The sequence below is a fragment of the Eschrichtius robustus genome, chromosome X, assembly GCF_028021215.1.
Source record: "Eschrichtius robustus isolate mEscRob2 chromosome X, mEscRob2.pri, whole genome shotgun sequence".
NCBI lineage: Eukaryota > Metazoa > Chordata > Mammalia > Artiodactyla > Eschrichtiidae > Eschrichtius > Eschrichtius robustus.
The window spans coordinates 9,718,669-9,725,893 of NC_090845.1; positions in this window are offsets into that span (position 1 = coordinate 9,718,669).

Sequence of the window (7,225 nt, forward strand, 5' to 3'; positions counted from 1 at the left end):
CCCTCTGGGGATATACCACCATTAAGAACTAGGGTTGCAGGTCTGACCATCTATTGCATTAATTAGAGTCCAACCTCTTTTCAGTCACATGTTTATATAGCCACAAAATAATTCATATCTTGTCTGTGCAACTTCCCCAGGTGCGGTTACAGCCCTTCCTGGGTGGGTGCATAGTGACTGAGAATCAGATTCACTAGTTACTGTTTTTCTGCAATGGAAACCAAGTACTGAGTAAAGAAAAGCAGAAGAATTATTTTCACATTTTAGCCCCTTTTGCATCTTTCTGTTCCTACATGAGAACCTGTCTTTCACCATCCTTTCTAGCCTCCTACTGCAACATACCAACAATTACGTAACAGTATGCAAGTCACGATTGTGTTACCACACTCAGAAAACCATTTGCAAACCAAGGATGGAATTAGAATACTCATTACAGCTAATATTTATTTTTCATTATTAAAACCTTAATTGGATGCCAATAAAATGAAAAATTAAATTTGGTGCAAGGCTTGTGGAATAAACCCTTTATATTATTTCAAACCCTGTTAAAAATGTGTCTTAAATAACTTGGCTCACTTTCCCGCCTTTGCCACATACAAAATAGTGGTCACATCAGCAAGTACTCAGTATGTTGACAGTTATATTCATTAGGACCCTTGGTTGCAAGTAACAGAAACCCATCTGAAAACAACTCAAAGAAAAGAGAATTTCTTGCCTTAGATTCAGTGAGCTACCCAGCTATCATAGAAAAAAAAACTGCAGAATCTGAGAATTCAGGAAACATCACCATAAGGACATTATTATTATTGCATGTATTTAAAATAATATAGACCTTGCTTAAAAAACTAAAATTAGAACTACCATACGACCCAGCAATCCCACTACTGGGCATATACCCTGAGAAAACCATAATTCAAAAAGAGTCATGTACCAAAATGTTCACTGCAGCTCTATTTACAATAGCCAGGACATGGAAGCAACCTAAGTGTCCATCGACAGATGAATGGATAAAGAAGATGTGACACATATACACAATGGAATATTACTCAGCCATAAAAAGAAACGAAATTGAGTTATTTGTAGTGAGGTGGATGGACCTAGAGTCTGTCATACAGAGTGAAGTAAGTCAGAAAGAGAAAAACAAATACTGTATGCTAACACATATATATGGAATCTAAGAAAAATAAAAGTTAAAAAAAAAGGTCATGAAGAACCTAGGGGTAAGACAGGAATAAAGACACAGACCTACTAGAGCATGGACTTGAGGATATAGGGAGGGGGAAGGGTAAGCTGTGACAAAGTGAAAGAGTGGCATGGACATATATACACTACCACACGTAAAATAGATAGCTAGTGGGAAGCAACCGCATAGCACAGGGAGATCAGCTCGGTGCTTTGTTGCTTTGTGTCCACCTAGAGGGGTGGGATAGGGAGGGTGGGAGGGAGGGAGACGCAAGAGGGAAGAGATGTGGGAACATATGTATATGTATAACTGATTCACTTTGTTATAAAGCAGAAACTAACACACCATTGTAAAGCAATTATACTCCAATAAAGATGGTAAAATAATAATAATAATAATAATAATAATAATAATAATAATAATAATAATAATAATAATATAGATCTTGGACTACCCTGGTGGCGCAGTGGTTAAGAATCCGCCTGCCAGGGCTTCCCGGGTGGCGCAGTGGTTGAGAATCTGCCTGCCAATGCAGGGGACACGGGTTCGAGCCCTGGTCTGGGAAGATCGCACATGCCCCGGAGCGACTAAGCCCGTGAGCCACAAATACTGAGCCTGCGCGTCTGGAGCCTGTGCTCCGCAACGGGAGAGGCCGCGACCGTGAGAGGCCCGTGCACCGCGATGAAGAGTGGCCCCCGCTCACCGCAACTGGAGAAAGCCCTCGCACAGAAACGAAGACCCAACACAGCCAAAAATAAAAAATATATATAAATAAATAAATTTTAAAAAAAAAGTTTAAAAAAAAAAAAAGAAAATGCATTCTCAGTGAAAAATTAAAATGCATTCTCAGTGGGAGGGCCATGTCACCAATAACACCAAAATGAGCAGTAAAGATCACGCTAGGTGCCAGTAACAACTCTCTACAACTGCAGAAGAGGTGTGATCAGGGCAGTTTGGGCTGCACCAGGATTTATTATACCGCATAACAGAAAGCCTGGAGTTAGGCAGCACGGTTGGTTAATTTCAGTGAGCCACGGACGCAACAACGTATCAAGGACCCAGGCAAGCGATCCCGCCCTAGCATTTTACACTCATCCTCAGAGCACCGAGGATGGCTGGCTGCAGCACTTAACCGACATTCCCACGCAGACAATAAACACCGGTAAGAAAGAGGAGCGCTTATATCACATCCACCCCTTTCTGGGGGGAGAGAGGGGAATCTTTCCTTCCAGATGTGCTCGCCCCCGCTCTTTCCCCTCACCATGAAAACTCCTCTCAGTGGCCGGGACTATATCACATGTCCATGCCCGAAACCAATCACAGCAAGAGGAATGGTTCTCGGGCCTATCTGCACATTGGAATCCCCTGGGAGCTTTGGAAACAATGTTAACGCTAGGCAACAGTAAGTTTTAAAAGTTCCCCAGCTATTCCAAATGTATACTCAGAAGCCAGGCCTACGATCTCTGGTGGGAGGTCTAACTCCGAGGACTTGGGAAGGCAAACACCTGTACAAAACTGGGGTTCTGCTAGCAGCCACGGACCTGGAACAGCCAAAGGCCACGTGTGAACAATTAATAAATTTGCCACATGGACATACCTTGCTATAGCCAAGAGAAGGGATCTCTGCAGGTCAGTCACCCACTAGAGGACCTATTACGAGAAATAAAAAAAGATTTCTATTATAAGAGATTTGATAGCTATCTTAATCCGCTAATCCGCTCCAAAAAAAAAAAAAAAAGTGGAGGAGGAAAATACCTTATAAACTTCAGCTCGAGTGTTGAATTAATTAAACAAGGAGGTCATTAGATGGAGGTGGCTCTAATGCCTTGGAGGCCTATATAAGCAAACCGAAATCAAAATCTAATCCTGTAAATGCCTCAAGGTTACCAAATTGAAACCTAAGGACAACCAATCCCAAGCAGCCAACTAGGCTTGAAGCTACATCCCATCAATAATTTCCTTACCTTGGTTATGCCTTTTCTCTATAAAAGTTCCCCCCCTACCCAGTTCCGGTCAGCAGCCCACTCCTAACCACTTCCGGTTTGGCGCTGCCCGCTTCAAACTGACTTTTGCTCAGAAGAACTCGAAGAATTTTTAATATGCCTCAGTTTATGCTTTAACAGTTCTGGTGCCGGAACAGGGAACCAGAGGAGCCCTCTGAGAGCCCCCAGGAGCACTGAGCAAACAAACAGAGGTACCTGGGAAGCCCCTTGACCGGCTGCCTGCTCGCTGCCTCTGGAGGTGGGCGAGGCCCTCTCGGAGTCTGGGTCCCAGCTCCGGCTTTTGCGTTATGAGCTTTCAGACTTCGAGCCTTTCTTTTTCCGGACTGGGTCCAGAAACTGGCCAGACTCAGACTTGTTCCGACTTAGAAACCGAACCGAGTCCAGGGACAAACTGTATCCAATTTAAAAACTACCAGGACAGACCGGGTCCAAATGAGGTCCGTTGACAAACTGGGTCCGACTTTGAAACTGGACCCGGTGCAGAACAAAGTGGTTCCGACTTAGAAACCGAAATGGGTCTGGGGACGGACTGGGTCCAACTTAGAAACCAGACCCGGTCCAGAACAGACTGGGTTTGACCTAGAAACCGGACTGGGTCCAGTATGAGGCCTCAGGTGAATAAAATTTTGTTTTAACGTTAACCTCACCAAAGATAGTCTTGAATTACAGTGGAGAACTTTTAACTACCTGAGATAACCTTATCTCCTTACGAGGTGCCCTAGAGAAAAGGGGTCTCAGCCAGGCACGCACTATGAAGGGTAGAGGGAAAGTTATTTTTCCTCCTCTACAGTTTCTAGTGACCAGGATGGGACCCACTGGAACACCCCACTCACTCCGAATCCTGCAGACGGCATCCTGGGAAAACTGGCAGAAGCCTGGCAAAAGGGTAAGAATTCTTACCAAGGTCAGCTCTCCAAAATCTGTGGAGCCTGGTGGAGAGAGGAAGGGAAAATTTCACGTTGTCCCTTCCTTTCCAAATTCACATTGGCTGGAAAACACATTGGTTATCGATCCTTTCCCTCCCAGGGAGAGCTGTGATATACAAATGTTTTACCTGGTCTTCTCTAGGATGCCCAGAGGCATCTCATGAAATACAAACTCCAGGGAAGTCATTCTTATCAGGAAAAAAGAAGTGGCAGCAGCAGCTATTTGGAAATTGAGTGAATGAAAAATCTTAAAACTTTTTTCCACTAGTATTAGTAAAATCTTTAACCATCTGAGCAGGTAAACTTAACTTATTCTATCTGCCAGAAACACAATTTGGACCCAACCATTCTTTTATAAACTAGTGAATTTTGCATTATTGTATGTATCTCATGGCTAAAAATTTTAAACAAAAGCTATATGACCTCTGCATCAGTCTGTATGTTTATGTATGTAGGTGATAAATATGTGATATTCTTCTACCTTCGGATGGTATAGCCAAAATTAATTTGTAAAGAGCTCTATTTAATAGGCTGAAAAAACAAACATTTATATAAATCAAGTGTATGCTAAGAAATGTAGAAACCAACCCAAGTGTTTTTCAAGTTCACGTGATCTAGCATAATCTTTGGTGAATGAAAGCTAGTTTAAGTCTGTTGGTTTAATTGAAACAGGCATGTCTTTAGAGTGATCAGTATTAAGTAGAATATTTTTATTCTACCAAGGTTAACTAAAGTGAAATATCTAAACAATTGTTAAGAACAAGTAAATTAAGGAGATGTAAGATAAAAAATTATAAATGTACTTTTCAACAATAATCATGCCTTATGGTATATTTGCTTAAGAATAGTTTCCAAACTCTTTTTGGTAACTTAAAACCTTAAAGTTGGATGAGATAAGTTAAATGAAGGCTAGTCATTGAACATCTAGATCATTTCCAAGTAAGATAAAATACTGCAACATTAATTACTGAACATAGATTTATCCACTTTTGGCTTTCTTTGGCAGAGGAACTAAAGATATTTGGTTCTATCAGTAAGCATATTTTGTGCCACATTGAAAAATTACTAAGAGGAAGAATATACTTCTAGAAACTGTGAAAAGTATTTATAAATTTGCCAATCCACAGAATGCTAGTGTAACAGACAGTCCACACTGATTACTTCTTAGTTTTCACTAGGAACAAAGGATTCTAAAGGGTCAAGAATTCTAATAAATATATGTAATTAAAGCTACTTAGAAATAATTAAGGTGAGAGGAAACAACTGTGTATCTGTAAACTGAACTGGATCCTGAACTCTAGTTTCCTCAGATATCTGGCTACAACTCTCCAAAGTAATGTTTCCAATTTTCTCCCACTCTTCTGATTGCGAATCACTAAGAATGTGACTGCCCTTGAACCTCCTTGGAAGGGACGATACCAGGTCCTTCTCACTACCCAGATCACAGCCAAATTTCAGGGAATTGAACCTGGGTCCACATCCCCCAATTAAAAAGGGCTTCTCCAGAATCTTGGAACTGCACGCCAGCTGGAGATGTAAAATTAAAAGTGACTAGGGGGCTTCCCTGGTGGCGCAGTGGTTGAGAATCTGCCTGCCAATGCAGGGGACACGGGTTCGAGCCCTGGTCTGGGAAGATCCCACATGCCGCGGAGCAACTGGGCCCGTGAGCCACAATTACTGAGCCTGCGCGTCTGGAGCCTGTGCTCCGCAACAAGACAGGCCGCGATGGTGAGAGGCCCGCGCACCGCGATGAAGAGTGGTCCCCACTTGCCACAACTAGAGAAAGCCCTCACACAGAAACGAAGACACAACACAGTCATAAATAAATAAATAAATAAAAGAACGTGAATTTCTAAAAAAAAAAAAAAAAAAAAAATCAAGACTGCTCTTAAAAAAAAAAAAAAAAAGTAACTAGGGAGGTTCCTCCCCAGAAGCAGTTGGCATCTTGAAGTAAACAACTCTGCCAAGATCACAGATCAAGATCTTCATCTCCATTATGAAATCTTTATTCCTTTTGCCTTCTTGCTACTTGCATTTTCTCTCTGTTAACGCATGGAAAGACAATGCTCCTTAACTCTGACCACTATCGCTGCATCTGCTGCTAAGGCCATAGCTACGCAACAGAAGTCCCGAGACTTTCTTGGTAAGGTGGTTTAGATAATACCGTCGCTTTAAAGTACTTGTTGGCTGAACAAGGAGGAGTCTGTGCCATAGCAAATACCTCCTGCTGTGCCCGGATCAATATCTCTGGTACTGGAGCAAATACAGGAAATTAGCAAATAAGCCACTTGGCTAAAACAGGTTGATGTCTTGTGGATGGGGGGGGGTGGTGGTGGGGGGGGGGGGGGATGGGGGGGGTGGGGCCCTGGTTAAGGAGTATACTTCAGTCTCTTTGTATTATCCTCCTAATAGTCATCATTGTAGAGCCCCTGGTGTGCTATGTTCTCTCAAAGGTCTTAAATGCATGGTCACAGCCATCAGCAGTATATCAGATGGTCTCACTGCACTTAGAGAAACAGAAACAAGATGAAAAACGAGATGAACAGCAAAAACAATTCTTCCACGGATCTGACATCAAAACCTATGTGAGTTTCACAATGAGACAAGAACAATTTAACTCTGTTGGTGACCGAGAGTGGCGCTAATACCAAATTTTTGTTCAATCTCTCCCATATGAGAGGATGACCAAAAGGGGAGAAGAGTCTAATTAATTAAACAAAGAGGCCATTAGACTGAGGTGGCTCTAATGCCTTGGCAGCCTAGGTAAGCAAACCAAAATCTAAGCCTGTAAGTTCCTCAAGGTTATGAAATCAAAATGCTAAGGACAACCAATCACAAACAGCCAACTGGTCTTCATGCTATAGCCAATCAACACTTTCCTTACATCTGCCTTTTCTCTGTGAAAGCCTCTCCCTGAGCTCCTGACAGTGTGGCACTCCTAACCACATCTGGTTTGGTGCTGCCAGATTCCAATAAATTTTTGCTCAAATAAACTCTTAAAATGTTTAATATCTTCAGTTTATTGTTTAACAAGAGCACTTCCACTCTGGAGCTTTTTCTGACACTCTCCCTCCTCCTAGGGAGATGTAAGCACTTGTGTCTGTTCTCTTCCG